Genomic DNA, 18,653 nt, shown 5'->3' on the forward strand with positions numbered 1-18,653 from the left:
CATTTCCAAAAGCTGTGGGTGCCTTATTTCTCCCACTGGGTGCACTTTGCATAACAGAAACATGGTCACAGAACATAGCAGCCTCAGTGCTGGAGACAACAGCTGACACTGAGATGTATGCTCTACCAACCAACCTGGCTCATCTTCAGAAGTGCAGAAATTGTATGTTGGTGCAAACAGAAGAACTTCCAGTGGTGACAGTGGCACAAGCAGAGAAAGTCAGTTTATCAGTACACTCCCTTCTGCCTCATAGTGCTAATGTGGTTTGTGCCTGCATCCAGCTGCCCTAAAATCCAGCTAAAATAATCCGTTTGCCTTTCTCCTTTTGACAGAAGTGTGTAAAACATCTAAACGGCAGAATCTGACTCAATTTTTGCACCAATTTAACAACTGATGGAGGCACTGGAGAATCATGGTCTCCTCCAAAAATATATCACCTGACAACAGTGCTGATGTTACAACCTTAATGTGGTAGATGCAGAGCAGCTTATAACTCGTAAAGTGCAATCATCACATTTCCATGCTGAGCTGCTAGTGCTAGACAAGCATAAATTCAGATCCTCCAGTCCTTCCCTGGTAATAAAAGAGAAAGACACACCTAGAGAAAACAACTGAGAAAGCTGTTTTTGGATACCACATTAAGGCTAAATGCCGCCCTGCTTCTGCTGAAGACCTTCTGAACATTGCAGCTGAGTCAATAATGTCTCTTCAAATTGCCTTATTCTTTTGCAGGCACTTGCCTAAGCCAACGCTTGGAGCAATCAATCCCAGCCCATGGAACTGGGTTTCTGCAGGCTGCTTGCTCTTAGCCACAAGGTAAACTGCAGCTGGCTCTGTGTCTGCATAAAAAGTGAGCACCCTGTAGCAGACTCCCTTTGGAAAGATAACTTTGGGAGAGCTTTTCACAGCCTGTTGCGTGAAACTGCTGAAATACTTGTTGGCTGGTGCCTGGGCCTCCCCATGCCATGGAGGTCTGCTATGCTCACGCATTACATTAATGCAAAGTGTGCTCTCAAAGACCCCATCTGCACTGCAGGTGCTTCACCATAGATGCTGCTGCAGATCAAAGATCTCACAAGGACCAGGGGAACAGCAAAACAGTGTTTTCAAGTGGTTTACTGTAGTGGATGTGCAAAATTTGCCTTTAGTACAAGTACATCCCACATGCAAGCCAGCCACCAGATGTGGGAAATGCCAGGCGACAGGTGCAAACATTTTGCCCTATGTGAAACTCATCATTAGGCTGCTCCAAAACCTTCTCTTGAACATGTTTTCTCCTCTAGTCCTATTGCTGAAAAAAACACCTTATTCAACCTCCTAGCTTTTAATCGACCTCCATACGGCTGTTAGGCTTGTAGTTTACAATTCATTTCACTCACCAGCGGGCATCTACAAGAACTAATAGCTCGATATGTCCTGGACACAGTTTACTATAAGGACAAGAAGCTTTTGATTTTGATACTTGTGCTTCTTGCAAACCTGCTCCCGTTTTCTGATGGTTTAGTTATTATAGCTGTTTAGTCAAGGTAGAGGAAAATAGAAACACTGTGCCATACGTCACAGCTGGTGCACCACAGCCATTTTAAGCCAATTTTTTGCCATTGATGGAGAAGTTTGACTCTTTGAAAATGTTAAGATGTCTCTGACAGACAGAGAGAGAGCAGATGATCTCCCAGGCTCCTTCCAGCCTTACGGTTCTCTGACTCTGTGAATAATGAAGTAACTTCCTAAAGGCAGTGGTGCTGCCTGCCCTTATAAATATGGTTAATTCATGAGATTGCTCATTAATAATAAAGAAGAACATCGTTATGGAGAGAATATTGTACTTATTACCAACAACTCTCCAGAGATCTGTGGGGTGCAGGATTTTACTTCTCTTAATAAATAATACATAACCCTCTTATTTCTATAATATTATGTGACTAAAGAAAATCTCATTTAACCAGCTCTGCTCATCGTCTTTCACCTGCTGTATAATTGTTGCAGTTTGTTTAGAGAGGGTTACTTATCTCCCCTTGCCTCCTCCATAAAACAAAACCAATCTCTCTTCTCTTTATTGTTATAACACTCCTTTTTTCAAGGGGACAACATTTATACTGTACCTGATATATTATCCAATAGCCAAATGAAAGGCTGAACTTGGCCAACACATCTCCACAGATCATTAATCATGCTCCTGAATGCTTGTACATGTCTGTACTGAAAGGCATAGTTAAAGTTGCTTTGTATTGACACACTGCACTGCTTCCTCTCTCCTCTAAGAGAATTAGTAATGTTTAAGGAGGCAAACCAGAGCCATTGCCCTTTTTAGCTTCTCAGACTTGAAAAGATCATAGAATACAAAGATTATGTAAAGTAAAAATAAGAAATTTCAGGAAGCTGAATTCTGTTCTAACTCTGCACAGTTTTTTCAATGTGAGGCAAAGAAGGCAGAGGTTTATGAGAGATGTTCAGAGAATAATTCAGCCCATGCTGTACAGTAATTTGGATTTGGATACCTGGGAATGCAAGACCACTATGTTGCCGTGCAAAATACAGTGGCAACTCTTACCTTATGACACTTATCTGACATAAGTAGGATGGACACATGTCTGGAGTAGAAACTTGATAATGTTCTTTCCAGAAAAAGGAGTATTTCTTTAAACGACTGATATGCTCTGACATGGTGTCAGATTATATCAGGGCATTTTCCATAAACGGATATTGCATATGTGTGAGATGCTGTCCATGACATGCTCACAACTGAATTAGATAAATATTTAAGTTATTGAAATATTTAATTTATGGGTTGCTTAGAAATACCAATTTCCATTTTCCTGGCTTTGCTGGGATAATTGAGTGTGTCTCCTCCTGTTCCCCATGACTAATTGTCTGCAGCCTAAGTACAGAGAGAAGGTCTGTATTCTGTGCCCTTACCCACAAGGGCATTATCAGTGAAGAAAGGCCTCCTGTTTGGTTTTCATCAATGTTGCTCAACATGAAGATAGCTTACACTTTAAAATCATAGCCATGCTGTAATTTGAAAAGTGCTGTTAGAAAATCTAAACATTAAAGATGTATTATCTCTCATCTAGGAGCTGATCTTGATGCCCTTTCAGGCAGCAGAACAACTTCTGTTAATATAAGTGGACCAGAATCATGACTTCTGGGAAAAATGTGGACTTTTCTCCATCTCCAATTTCTGTCTGTATGGTAGGACTCCCCTTTTCTCCTGACTTCTGCTCAAGATAATTAGGGGTTTCTCTGAGTTTCAGACAAGGAGATTTTGACCAGCCCTCATAACTTAGACATTCGTCCCAAATTCCCCCAAGAAAACGGTGGAAAAAATTATCTGAAGAAAATCCTTCATGACATATAATAGGTGTCTTTAAAACAACCATACATCATGAAGTTAGATGTCGACAATGCTCAAACCAATCAGACATTTGACAATGGGCTCGGGGAATCATGATAGCTGGATAAGTCAAGAATTAACTGTGGTGAAAAAGTCTACATATTGGTAAAATAGTATGTCATGCTAACAGTTCATAAGATTTCTGAGACCTATTTAGCTCTGCCTTTCTGAAAAGCAATAGGCCCAATCTGGTCACAGCCAGCAACTGGACAAAGTGATGTAAACCGTCACAGATGCAACTGCTTTATGAATCTGCAGGTATGCATGCCGGGTGAGCTCTGTCCTGCAAACACAACCACACTACTGCCGAGAGGGGACAGATCAGGCCCAGAAGCCCACTGCTGCAAAATGTGCCATGGACATTTTGGGAAATCTCATTTACTGCCCATCCCTGCAGCACGCAGACCCACTTTACCATTCCCTCACACCTTCCAGGGGACGAAACAGACTTCAGTTTAATGCCACCACAGGAGACAAGCTGCCAGCATGCCAGGCCAGCACTATGCTGGAAACACAGTGCAAGCAGGATTTCCTGCTTGATCTAAAAGTGAACTATCAATCTGTTAGATAAATATCCCCAAACCAGACCCAAAACAGCGCTGAGGATCTACAGTGCTGCATACACCAGTTTCAGGTGCCTATCTGCAAGAAAACAATTTTTAAAAAAACCTGTTTAACTTGCTGAAGCACTTGAAATACCAAAAGCACTTACAGTTTCTGGTGAAAACATCCTTAGGCAACAGTAGCTGTGCTATCTTGCATGCCCAATAGCACCACTGTCTTGGCTGGTGTGACTATCTAGGTACGTATCTCCTTGCCTATGGCTCTTTAGGTTTCAGAAATTAAGTGGCCTTGTGCCTAGATCGCCTGAAGAGCACGATTTTTTATGCATACCAGAACACACCTAAGACAACCAAGAGGCTACATCTATTCCAGCGAAGAAAATGGTTTCTCTGTCCCTCAGGGCAGCTAGCATGGCACAGCATGCGCTCACACAGCTCCACTCCACTCACCTCCGAAGATGGGTGGCCATGTCCGAGCTGCTCCCTGGAAAGTGGCCAGAACTGGCTAACCCTGAACTGCTCCTGCCCCTCGCCTGCTGCAGCCTGGGCTCTCAGGGGCCAAAACCCTGCCAGGGCTCTGCTAATGGTTCAACATCATGGAGACAAGCAAACTGCTGCTAGGGTCTGTGCCTGGCCTTGTTTAGTTTGTCGGTACAGACCTCCTGTGCTGAACAACTCGCATGAGGATGATCCTGGCTTTGCTCCAGACTGTAGTTTAAAGCATTTGCCTGGGAGCACCCTGTAGGGGTGTAGAGAAATACAATTTCATTTCAAACAATTGTTCCCAGATCTGAAACAGGAAGAAAAATAAAAAGGGTCAGATTTCAGACTTGTAAAGGATTTTGATTTCCTGATTGCTCCAAACACACAGGACCTGCTCTGGAAGCCCTTGCCCTTCACGCCAGCAAAGGCCATGAGCACAGTGGACCCTGCAGAGACAAACCACTCCCTGGTCTGCTCTAGAGACAAACTGCTTGAGGGTCCAGCCTGAGGGGTGGAAATGAGTTCATAGTAACATCTTTCTGTGCTGCTGTGTTTCACACTGTTCTGCATAGTGATTATGGCAGAGAAAGTTTCCCAGAGATCCTTCAGCAACAGCCTAGATTAATGAATAACCTCAGTCTGGGCAGAGATATGAAAATCCACCCTGTGAGCTCTGCTCTCAGCCATTTCAGTTGAGGAGCAACAACATCAATATTTCAGCTGGAGAGGATTAAGAAAGAGGTGCAAGGATAAGAAAACAAGAGGATGGGGAAAAGGAGGGAAAGTAACCTACTCCTGATGAGGAATGATTAGTGATGAGATGAGAAGTGGGCTTTGAGATGGCTTGCACATCTATGAAGAAAAAGCTTCTTTATGCAAATATTGCTTTACTGTTTAATGGCATGTTCTGCAGTTAGAGCAGGCCACCCTTTGCTTTTTGCCAGTGAAGTCTGCCTTGCAACAAGAGCACAGGCAACCTAGCCCTTCCTAAAGGATATACTTGATCACCTGGCTGAAATAGAGTAACAGCAAGCAAAAAAAACCAACCAACCAAACATTCTCAGAAGGATAGAATGAAAAAAATAAGTCATCACATAAAAGGCAGACATGAATCAAAGCTTATATGTCAGTGTTTTAAGATCCTGGCTATGATACAAGGTCAAAAGGCAGATGAAAAGGAAAAGCGTTTGATGATGCTTGAGGTGGAAAAAGAAACCTGCCAAAGGTGAAATGCCAAAAAGGCAGAAGTGAAGAGAGGAACTAGGAACAGGAAAGGGAAAAAACATGAGTGACGCACCTGGGAAATTTATAGCATTGCTGCCAGGTGCTCAGCAGATCGAGACGGTCAGCAAGAGGGGATGGGGCTGAGGATGAAGAATCACAGAATGTTAGGGATTGGAAGGGACCTCAAAATATCACGTAGTCCAATCCCCCTGCCAGAGCAGGAACATCTAGATGAGGTTACACAGGAATGTGTCCAGGTGGGTTTTGAATGTCTCCAGAGTAGGAGACTCCACAACTTCCCTGGGCAGCCTGTTCCAGTGTTCTGTCACCCTCACCATGAAGAAGTTTCTTCTCAAATTTAAGTGGAATCTCTTGTGTTCCAGTTTGAACCCATTACCCCTTCTCCTATCATTGGTTGTCACTGAGAAAAGCGTGGCTCCATCCTTGTGACACTCACCCTTTATATATTTGTAAACATTAATAAGATCACCCCTCAGTCTCCTCTTCTCCAAGCTAAATAGACCCAGTTCCCTCAGCCTTTCCTCATACAGGAGATGCTCCACTCCCTTAATCATCTTTGTTGCCCTGCAATGGACTCTCTACAGCAGTTCCCTGTCCTTCTGGAACTGAGGGGCCCAGAACTGGACAGAGTATGCCAGATGTGGTCTCACCAGGGCAGAGTAGAGGGGAAAGCAGTGGAGGGGGGAAAAGCAGTGGGGGGTGAGCTCAGCAAAATGGCCGAGCCAGGAGGTCCTGTGGACAGAAAGAGGGGCCACTGCCCTCATATACAGCAGAAAGCTGTAGTAGAGGTGCAGAGGTAAAACGCAATGCTGTGTGCATGTCTCTGCATTGGGCTTGAGCTCTGGCAGCCACTTGTCTGCCAGCACCATTTATTCTTTGTTTCAAGATAGAGTCACTTGCACAAGGTCGTTGTGGGCTGATCTCCATACAAGGGCCCAGGAAGAAGCTGATGCTAGCAGTTGGGGCAGTGGGGCTACCCCATGGCTGTGGGGCTGCCCCATGGTGGAGGTGCTGCCACTAGTCAGGGTGTAAGGGTGGCAGCCACTTCTCCCTGGGCTTAGCAGTGAAACAGGGAAAGACTGCTGAGTCCGAAGCCAAAACTGAAAGGAGGATAGGCTGCGAAACTGAGTGCTGAAGTTGTTAGGGAAAAAAAGTTGTCAGCAGTTCATAAGCAAATACCTTTCATAAACACTATGTCGTTTGGACTGCATCACTTGGAACATGTATGTGTATTGCTGCCATTAGCTCACATATTTGCCTTTCAGAGATTCAGGGAGATGTGTGCGACATGGGCCTGAACTTGAAAGGCAAACAGCACGATCATCCCATGGCTGGCATCTCCAGTAGGTACTGCATCCTCCGCAGCATCAGGTTGCTGCTGGAGAATGGCCTTACCAGGCCTGGAGCCACACATTTTAACAGTGGTAAATGACACTCTCCTGAGATCCATGTCCCTATGTGGCCAGGGTATTGCCAAGTCATTGTTTTGTTGTACAGAGGCCTAAATTACAAAAGATGGCCCCAAAATGTTAGGTGAATTAGGACATGGAGCGCTTTGGCACTTCTAGAATTGCCTGCCTCCATTCCCTCACACACTGAGTGCAATGTAGTCTCTGTTCTGAGATGGCCCTCAGAGCCCATAGTCACCAGATATACTGTAAAAATCACTCCCCTTTGTCAGCTAGCTCTATGTTCTATTGATGTGTCACATTATGTATCAAATATTAAATAATATATATTAAAATGGAATGTTGTTGAGCATTAATGGAAGCAACCATTTTTCTTCCATCCTTCAGGACATTTCACCATTACAATCAGATCACCCCTGTTTGCCAACCACAAAGCCCTCTGCCCTGTGCGCTGCTGAGCCTCATTTCCCCTTGCCTTGGCCAAAGCCATACACTCTAATTCAGTCACACCACATAAATCCTGGCACAGGGCAGCCAAGGTACGGGTGGCTCTGCACTCTCAGTACCACATTTTGGGAAGGCAGTGCCACCCATGGTGCCAGGAGCCTTGCTGAGGTGGGAGATGGAAGCGTTTTGTCTAAGAGCTGTAAGTTTTTCTGGTGAACCACGGCTTTTCCTGGAGTTCTTGATAGCTCAATTGGCAGTTATTAAGACTTCCATGTTCTCAAAATGAATATTTTGCAGGCTGTGTAAGGAAGAATTTGGGAACCTAGGAGGCTAGTAGGGAAATAATACACAAGCGTAAAACTGGGTGAAAGGTAAAGCTCTTCAAAAATTGCTTCAAATGTTGGAGAATAAGAGGGGTGAAATCATTTCAGTTAACAGCAAATTCACTGAAAGTTGTAGTAGCAAGAAGAAACAATCTGCAAATTTTTTCTGGATTCACCAGTCACTTTCGTTTAGAAAACAGAGGAGATTATATAAAAAGTTAAAGATTTTTGAAGACTTTGAGTAGCCATGATTCATTCTGAATAAGCAAAGCCCTGTTTTTTGAAATAATGGAAGCTTTGTTTTCCATTTTATGTTGGGTAAAGGCCCTTTTAAAATAGACGTAAGCACTAAGAAATAGATCAAGGAAGAAACACGTATCTTGAAACAAAATGAAGTATATTGGGTGAAAAGAAACAAAGCATTTTCTAGAGATTATTTTTACAGAAAAAATGAAAAAATTGATTTGAGGTTGACCTGCCTTACACCATTTCATCTCCATTTATCAGTGTGATCATAGAGGCAAAAGCTCCTAATACATGTAGCTCTGATGAGTAGGCTCCAATTCTTTCCCAGGAATAGCATATATGAATCTGTTGTGTGAAACCCCACTACTACTGTGAAATAAGGTATTTAGAATACCTTATTATTCTTGGCAGCTCCAGTGCACATTGTTGTGCCAATGCATTATTGAAAACAAAGAGAAGGCAACTTGGCCAATTATTTGATAACCAAAACTAATTGCTATGATTTGAGTCCAACAGTGGGCTATGGGAAAGCTTCCCACAATGATAATGCTTTAAAAAAATTTTTATCTCACTGTTCATTATGTTTAACAAACTGTACTTGAAATATAGCATAATTTTGTAAGATTTTGAGAACGTGTGTGATACTTTTAGTCTTTGAACTGGCAATTTCTCACATCATATTAAAACACAAACTCAAAAATATTTTCTTCATCCTTTTACAGCCTTTGTAGAAGGGTGTGTACTGGTATACTCCCAGTGGAGTATAGGAACACAACATATGTAATTCAGATTGTGTAATTTCTAACTGTGCTGCAGAGGTAGTTTAGGAGTAGTAACAGCTCCCTTCTTAAAATAGTTCACAATACATTGGCTGGAAAGACCAAGGAGGAGGAGCTCAAGCATTTGCTTCAACTTTTTCATAATAAGTACCATTGTACTGCTCAAAGTTTAATGAGGTTTAATAGTATCACTTGAAGGAAGGGTGTTTCCTCCCTCCACAGAGACTGCCTTGTGAATCTGTACAGAAGTGTCCTATTCTTCCTTCAGTGAGCTAAGGCTTTGGTTAAGATCAGTCTCAGTGGTGAATTTCAGGAATGAAGAAGAAAAAAATAAGGCAGCTCATTTTTATGCTGCTGAACACACTGGGAAAATTTTGTTGAAACATATGCTGTGATGATACTTCTGTAGCTGCACATGAAAATCTTATTAAGATATGTTTTATTCATTAACTACTGCTTTGAAATAGAGGAGATTTGGGACCAACAGCTTCATTTAATAAATGATAGCAGCAGAGAGTACTCGATCTCAGATAGGCTAATATTGCCTTTAATTTTGGCTATATGGTAGATAGTGTAATCATGGTGGCAATATACATAACACAATAATAGATACACTGAAACTGCATTTAAACAAATTTCTAATTCATTAGAAATATTAGTCAGAAAGAACAGAGGCAGCAGTCAAGAGCTAGCCAGAATTTAATATTTCTTATTAATGTTATTTATCTAGGAAAACAAACACATGAAGAGAGACAAACTACTGAGATTCATGGTATGAATCATCAGCTAAGCATACAAAGGGTGGTTGATTTGTAGACATACTTTTGATTTGCAAGGTTTCTTGCTCCTTCCTCTGCAGTACTTACCACAAGCCTCTCTCAGAGGCACGATGCTGGACACAAAAGGACATCCAACTGACTTCGTGCCAGCTCCTACTGCCCTCCCCCCTGGACAGAGCCGGTGGATACAGAGCACTTTTGGGTAGAAAAAAGAGCCAAGATAACTTAGAAAATGTTGGCCTGCTGTACGTGTGAGATATAAATATTCGCTTGTCATAGCTGGAGGTTTGGGAGGCCTCAGACTGACTGGAGACACCATGTTGTCACATGCCAGTCTGTTGGAAAACAGCTGGGAAGTCATCACAGAACAAATTACCATTCATGAGGTTAAACCCTAAAACAGAGCCTCAAACAAACCCTGAAACAAAGCTTCAAATCCTGGTGGCCCTGTAGGATGCTGGGGCAACAGCTGTGCAGCCAGAGGACCCCAGTGGCACATCGTCAAGAGGCTGATGGCTGTGTCTCATTTGCATCTGCAGGGGTGGATTTTAAGCAGAGTTCAGCACACACGGTCAGAGTCCAGCCAGCAAACATAGCACTTCTTCAAACCCACAGAGAGAAAGAGCACAGCATGGTGGTTTGAGAAGTGGGGGGTACAAAATGTACCAAACAAGGGACAGGCATGGCACCCATTCTCTGAAACCATGGCCAGCTCTGTTTCTGACCCAACATATGGTGGTCCCACACTGTTAGGTGATTTTGTTCCTTGGCCTTGTACAAACAGCAGCCATCACATAAAACAGTCACCAGCCACACAGCTTTAGTTATTCACCTTGGCAAAACCCGGGCAACAGCACCATTACTTAATCAATTCTACTTCATCTTTCATCTCAGCTTCTTCCAGGCTCTTTCCAAGGTGTGGATGCTTTTTTTCTTCCCAGGGCAGGAATGATCTAATCGAGGCATACTCCGAGCTGTCCCATCCACTCCTCCTGCAACTGGACAACAGGTATTGGGCATGCTCAAACAGTCCCATCTGCTGAGCCGAGAAACTCTATCACTTCCAGTTGTTGATTTGGAGTCATTTGGGCTTTCTTTCTGCACAGAGTACCTGAGCCTTCCTAGCTAGGGGCTAATGTGTCAGTGGAGCAACATAAATGAGACATGCATTCTGCTACTACCAGCAGCCCACAGGCAAGGCTTAATGAAGATGGCAACCGGCATAGGAAGGCTAGTAGCAGGAATGTGGCCTACAGAAATAGGAGGGTGAATCTCTACTTAAGCATCCCCAGTTCTGCACATTGACTGACTGCATCAGGAAGGTCCCTTCAGCAGACATCTGCAAGTGCAGGCTCAGTGTTACCACTGAGAAAGCATAGAGTGTCCTACCAACTGCTAGCCCAGCACTCTGCTTCCTGTGCATGGAGATATGATGGGTGCTAGGGAGGAAATCATCTTATACCTGTGGGAGGATTATAAAGGCATAATGAGAATGGTCGCACAGGGTCTTAACAGTGTTGTCTAGACTACCTTGGAGTCATCTGGTCAAAGATACTTCTAAGTCAATGAAAAGAATTGCCAGACTAACTATGGGGGAGAGAAGAAGGTGTTAGCATGTATACAGCCACAAAGGAGGATTCAATGGTCCTCATCAATAAATAAACACACTAGGAATATTTAGACAAAGACATCCTAGGGACAGGTATACTAGTGGAGGATCTTGGAGCAGGGATGGCTTACTTCTCAGGTGTTTCACTGGGAAGACTAGATACTGAAGAGACTGATGCTCTTGCAGTGGGTGGCTTAAGGAAAAAAGAATTGACTGGATGACATGCTCAGCTGCTGGAGCAGTGGCCTGAAGTGTGACATTGCCCAGCACTTGCCTTGAGGTCTCATACAGTGTACAGTCTTCTGATCTTATTTCTTACACAATATGGAAAAGATGAAGGAACACTTTGGATTAAACATCCCTCGCCTACTTGCACTTTTGGTCTTGCCCTTAGCCCCAGTGAGCCCAGAAGGACTCATGTTCAGTGATGTTCCTCACTGAGATAACTCTCCAGACTATTTGGGGACCAGCTGCCCATGGGCTAGTTGCAGCCTCTGTTTGTCTTCTCCATGTTTATCAATGAGTGTGCAAATCAATGAGTGTGCAAAGGACTTGAACAGCTGAAAAGCTGTCAGAAGAAGGATCCAAAACTATTTTGTTCTTAATCCTGAGGTTATAGATTGAGTCAATGTAGATACAGAATCAATTAGGCTGGTACAATCAGAGTTGCTCCTAATATTCAGAATGTCAACAGAACAATTATTCTCACATGCATGTCAAAAGGCTGAGAGATGTAGTGCACTGGCTAAAAGCTGGTGCTTAGTGCACCTTATGGTTCTACCAGAAACTCACTTAGGGATCATATTATGCTTCCTGAGCCTCCAAATCTGAGTGTTGTTGTGGGGTAGTTATCGGTTTGTTGCTCCAGCTGGGACACTTTCTAACCTGCAGCAACCAATGTTTTATTTTATCCAAATTCCAAGCATGAAGCAATGTGGTAATTTGTTGTTTCTGATTAAGAATCTTAAAATGAAAACCAAAACCAAACCAAAAAAACCCACACTAGAACTATCATTGCCTTGATTCTCATGGTTTCTCATTGCCAGTGGTGGTTGATGCTATCTCCACTTGAAAACAAGACAACAGATTTTCTTGACTGAGTTTAATTTGTGACCTAGATACATTCGCTTTAAGCTTGCTCTACTTCCTTCATGACAGAGTCACCTACCATTACTGTCACATGCACCTGCTTCTTTCCTGAATGAGTTCACATGCAAGATTTCTATGGAGCTTTTTTTCCTACATAATTTAAAACTCTTAAAAAATAAAAAATACATAGGCTAAAAAAAAAAGAACATGGAAAGCTCAGAGAGCATTCCAGTGCCTGGAAGGCACTGGGGGAAGCTGCAAATGCTACAGGAGTCCTATGGTTAATGCAGAAGCGTAATAAGGGCCTGAGCTGCATGGGAGTGGATGGGACTCTGGATCAGCTGGAAGACCATGTTAGCAGCCTATGGAAGCTACACTGCAATGCAAAAAACCCTTAGAAAACCAAGGAAATGTTGTGAAATAGCATTTAAAGAGAGCAGAGCTTCCAAAGGAGGATGGAGATGGGCAGACAGGAGAGGCAATCTCCCCTTCATTGACCCAGATTGTAGTAACACCAGGGGTCTCTCCCTGCGTAACATCCTCTCTGGTCCTTTGTCACTATCGGCACTCTTCTCTGAGCCACCTTCACTGCTTCAGCATCACTTTGGGTATATGGCTATCCAAACACTCCAAGAAGATATGCATGTGTACTAAAAATGGGCAGAGACAGGGTCTGCCTGGTGACAACAGATGGACAGTTTGGCACCTCCTCTCATGACCTTCTCCAATCCTCACAAGTGCCCTGTAGACAGGGCCTTACACTCCACACAGCCAAGGGGGAACCATGTGCTACAAGAGGACAGGGAGACCTCACTCGACAGGGAGACTGCAGATTTTGCTGTTACCCCGTGGACTTTTTCCTTGACTACAGAACTCGCGGATCCTCTTGCCTTGTACCTGATCATCTACCACATTTTCCAGCTCCTTTTCCCAGTGCTTGCTTTCCTGTCCTGTAACCCTGGTTTGCCTTTGTGCCCAGAAGCACGACCTTAGTTGGCTTTTCTGAAATGCATGTTGCTTGCCCGTGGGCAAGCCCGTGGAGCCTTCCAGAGCACTGTGTATCAGCAGTCCATCCCTCTTCCACTTCTCAGTCTTTATGTCAGCAGCAAATTCTGTATGCAATGGTGATACGTTTTTTTCAGACCAATGATCAAATTACAAGATGGGACAGGCTGCAGTAGAATTACATTTAACTGGTAAATACTGACATGGAAGTGCATTTGTGACATATTAAGAAGAGTATTTCGTCTATGTGATGTATTTATGTGCTATTGATGCCTAAATAAAAATATCGTATAGGACCAAATGAAATGTCTTTTTATGTCAACACTTCTACTAAGAGCAATCAAAATACAATCTCAAAAAGCCCAGAAGCCTATCTGAGGAAGACTCATTTGGGAAGATTCTGTGTATCCTGGCTTAAATTATATTGTTAACTTGAAACCTATATTAACACTTTTTTCCCTAAGATCAAGATCAGGATGAGTCCTAGACTTATTTAATTATTTTCTCCTTTTAGGTTTTAGCTGAAAAATAGCTGCCTCCCAGCTCTCTGGAACTTCTCCAGGGCTCCAGAAAGTATTAAAAATAAGCACAAGCTTTTTTTTTTAATGTTCAGATATAAGTTGTCTTGAGTAAAGTGATTTACTAATGACTTTTTAATTGCTTAAGTTTTGTAGTATCCTTTGATACATTTGCAATGAAGAGTATTTAATTGTTATGAAGATTTTATTTTTTTTAAATATGTACCGACCAGCTGTGACATTCCATCATTGTTATTGACAGCTCCTCTGGTTTTTTTTTGGTCTTGCATTTTACTTCCGTAAAGGTGGTTTTTAATCAATGTAAACTTTTGTTCTGATTATAGTTTACAGGTTCTATCTACATATATTTGTAAATAAATCTCAGCTGTTAGTGACCGTTTCCTATTTATTTTTTCCTCTTATTGATTTGACTTATATTTATTTCAAGTTTGAGAAACAGTTCCTTGAAAAGGTCCTGCATATATACAATATAAATGCAAAACAAATAAAATATATACATATTTGTTTACACACAAAATGACAAAATTATGTGTCCTGATCACATTTTTTCTAAACAAACATTAACTTTTAATTTTATAAGCAATTTTTCTTTGTCTGCTGATATAAGATGCAGAGTTCTCTGGGCTGGATATAGTGTGTTTTGAGGCATTCTTAAAATTCCAGTGACACCAAAACACTGACAATATGAGACCACCAAAAAGTCAACACAAGTTCACTGATCTGTATGACCTGGGCTGAATGAAAAATTTATCATTGTCGTTTTCCTTTCTTAGTGGAATTTGATCAGTTCTGGGAAATAGCCTGCCTGGTAGCTATGCTAATAAGCATATTTTTAAAGTTTATCACATGGTGAAGAACTTTACAGAATGAAACTTTAAGCACATTTTAATATGATTCAGTGGTACCTCTAGCACCCACCCGAAAAAAAAATGTTACAAAAACACAGAAAGAGGAATTGCTCTTAGCAGATATTATCCAAATGTTTAAAATTAAGCACATTTAATATTGCTAGTACACTGCAGCAGGTGTGTTCAGACTATAACTTGTTACACACTACAAAGTAATTAAGGGGTTAAATGTATTTATATGACACAGGGTTCACATCTGTGAGCTTGCTCATGATCTGCTCCACACAGCCTTGATCTACCAAAGTACTTGGAGACCTTCAGAAATAAGAGCAAGTAAATTATTTTGCTCAATCACAGGGCTATTGCTATGTTTAAAGGCTTTGCTGATTTAGGGCTATAAATAGCAGAGTGATGCTGCAAGTACTAACCATCCAAATTTCTGTCATTATAACCTGCCATCACTCTTTTTGAAATACCGCCTGTCAGAGCTCATCAGTGTCTTGGCTAGCACATCTACAGCTGTTTAGGAGTCTTGTACTGAAACAGTTATTCACTGAAAATGTACATTTGCTAAAATAAAAAATAGCAGCAGCTCTGATGCAGCATCAGCTGCATCAACCAGTGCTCCTTGGCTCCCAGAGTGAGTTTCTGGAGAAGAAGAAAGGCAGCGAGAGTGCATGTACAAGCCCTGCTGCAGAATGGCAGGTAGGCTGATGTCAGAGCTTTACTTCACCTGGAGAGGGAAGAGCCTCCTGCTGTGAATGATTTACTGCCCAGGGCAAAACTCATCTTTCTAGCCCAATGAATACGTAATTACTTACACAACGTGAATCAATGGAAGCAGGAGAAAGTGTATCCTACACAAATTCCCAGTATCAGTCAGATGGAGCAAGGATTCAAACCTGTCTCCAATGTCCTAGAACGATGCCTTGACGAACAAATGAGCTGCTCTAATGGTGTTGATAGGGATTAGAGATAAATTTTGCCTCTGGTTTCTGGCTAAGGCAGGAAAAATATATAAGAGTGTTAAAATTACCACATCAGAGCTAAAAAAGTTATATGCTGCTGCTCCTCTGCTGAAGCATTACAGGACAGGACTGCAAAAAAAAAAATAATGTTCATATCTCTATGTGTATCTGACTTCTTGAAGAATGTGGAAGGGCAGAATGGAGAACAGCTTGCAAAGCAGAAGCAGGTGTACCTCTGACCAAAGTAACAAGACTGTGAGTTTGCAACCACACCATGAGAACTGAGAGCATGTGCAATACCACCTGTACTTTGAGGGAAGGGTCTGATGGGCTGAAACGACAGAACTCCATCTCCAGAGGAACTGGATCTTTGGTCAAAGCAAGAGAGGGGGAAGAAAGAGTTAGGAGTATGTTTTCCTTTTCTATTCTATTTCTTGGCTTGTTTTAGATTGAAGAAAACAAAACAAAACCTGTGGAAGGAGTGGTGAGATGTTTCTGTTCCTGCTGGACCTGATTTGCCTCAGAAAGTTAAATTAAAGCACAGATCATCTAATCCACGAAGCATGAAGTTTAATAGAATAAGCAGCCAGGGTCAGCTCCCCAGCTGGCCACGGTGCAGCATCAGTGTCTCCCTTACAGCTAGATCTGCTACAATAAGCCCTACAAATCCTGGCTCTTTGGAGGGTGTTTTATATTTTTAAATCATTCAAGACTTCAGTCTAATTTGGAGAATTTTCAGCGAAGACAGTTAAAAAGCTTCAAAAACAAGGTGCAAACATATGATGAGCCAAGCTACTTATGCAGAAAATAGCAAAACCCTAAATAACGTTTTAAAGCAAGCCTGAATAAAACCATTTGGGGTTTCTGTCTTTACAAAATGCGGACAGTAAAGACCAGATGAGTTAACACGAGAATTGACCAATATATACACTATTGATTAATGAAGGACAAAAGTGAAAAAACTGATTTCCACTGGCCTGTGGAAAACACCCAGCAATACTGCTGGGTGCCCTGAGGTAGTACTGCTTTGCTCGTTAGCCAGCTGGCCCCCTTCGAGCAGGGTCACTATTCCAAACCGTGCACCAGGGAACATCCAATGGCCAAGGCACTTCCAGCTCAGGAATGCCACATTCTCGTCACTCTGTTTTCCCAGTTGTCAGCTCTGTTTATAAATTGTCCACTTATAGCAAATCCAGCACCTGCTATGGACACCTCAAGCTGCCAAATGCTTGAATGTATCTCAGAAGGAGCCATTCCATGCTTTCTCCCATTATGCTGAACTCTTTGGTTAAAGAGCTTCCCAGAATTTCTGAGGGCAAGTTTAGGCTGTCATGAACAAGCTGAACAAGCATCTAGGATTGCTTTTCAGTGGACCTAGATGTGTAGTATTCCCTTTCAGAATGAAATAATGGATCCACTGTGCCTAGCATACGCCACCCTCTGAAAGAGTGGTACTTTTCCGCTTTACACAGCACTTAAAGGTGAATTCAGACTGGTGATTCAGAAAAATAAATTTTAAAAAATCCCACTGAATCTTTTACTGTTTAGTTCAATTGATTTGTGATTTTGATATTACTGGAATATGATGATTATTTATGAATAACTCCCAGGTGGAAAATATCAGATGCCTGGATTTGTTCAAACTCGTTCATCTCTTGCTTTAGCTAACCTCCCTCACCCTAAGGATGCTTGAACAGCAAGGAGAAAATGCTCAGCTACACACAACAGAAGAGACATAGCAGAAGAGACATAGCAGCCCTATTGCCTGTCTGTCTCAAGCATAGCACAAAACACAGGCTGGCTGTGCAAGGGTGAGTGCAACCCAGCTCCCGCTGCAAAAGCAAAACAACCCTGAGGAAAACCCTAGCTGCCAGTCTGTGAAGACAGAGATCCTAGTGTTGCAAATAACCAGTCAAGAGGGGAGATGGGGCCCATGCATCTCCAGCCGAAGGAAGACTTTTGGGAGACTGCACGATGCAAGGGCTCACTCCCCTGTGCCAGAAATAGCTTCAAATTCTTGACCTTCAGGCACAGTATAATAAGCCCATTTATTAGTCTGGGCTCTTGGAGAGGCTTCAGATGTACAAGAGGTGACTGGGCTCAGAGATTAATGATTTTTTGGGGGTGGTTGTTTTTCACTGAGGTTACTGATTTGCTTCTGCATTTCTTGGGGCGTAACTGGAATAACTTGAGCGTGTCAGAGTATTACATGGGCTTTCCTTGTGTAGCCGAGTCAGAATTCATACAGATGTGAATGAAATGTGGCCTCAAATGCTTTAAATGTTACAGATTTCTGATTCTTTCTGGACTGTTCATGTCATCTGCTCCAGTGCAAAGCTGGCACAAAATGCTACTGAATAAAAATTCTCCAACAATAGTAGCCTTTTACCCAGGTCAGGCTGATTGCATAACTCACCAGTGACCCTGGCCTACAAGGCCTGTGTTGCTGCTTTGCAGCTGGACCACACTCAACCAAAAAGGGCCTTTACACCATCAACAATGTGGTCCTGGTGGTCTGTCTTCAGGGAAGCTGGCTCCCAGTGATGTTGAAGAGTGATGGTCTAGAACCACTTCATTAATCTGTGAAGTTCACTGTCCCAAGATAAAAGGGCGTCAAGTGCTCAAGAGGACTCCAAATGTATTAGTTTTTATACTGCTCTTGCAAACTTCTAGTTGTACTTGACATTCACAGACAACAGCAGAGAAACCTTCACATTACAAAGCATTATGCAAGCTTTCCAGGAGTTAATGGGAAAAAAAGACAAAAAAAACCCACCTATTGCCTGAACAGTTTCTCAGGAACATCTGACCAGGTCTATCCAAAGAAAAACTGTCCACCAGAGAGATACCACTGCCATATGACCAGCCACAAATGCCTCCCAGATGCCTCCTGACTTGCCAAGGGGCAGGCACAGTGCCAGAAAACA

Source organism: Columba livia, chromosome Z (genome assembly GCF_036013475.1).
Source record: "Columba livia isolate bColLiv1 breed racing homer chromosome Z, bColLiv1.pat.W.v2, whole genome shotgun sequence".
NCBI classification, from domain to species: domain Eukaryota; kingdom Metazoa; phylum Chordata; class Aves; order Columbiformes; family Columbidae; genus Columba; species Columba livia.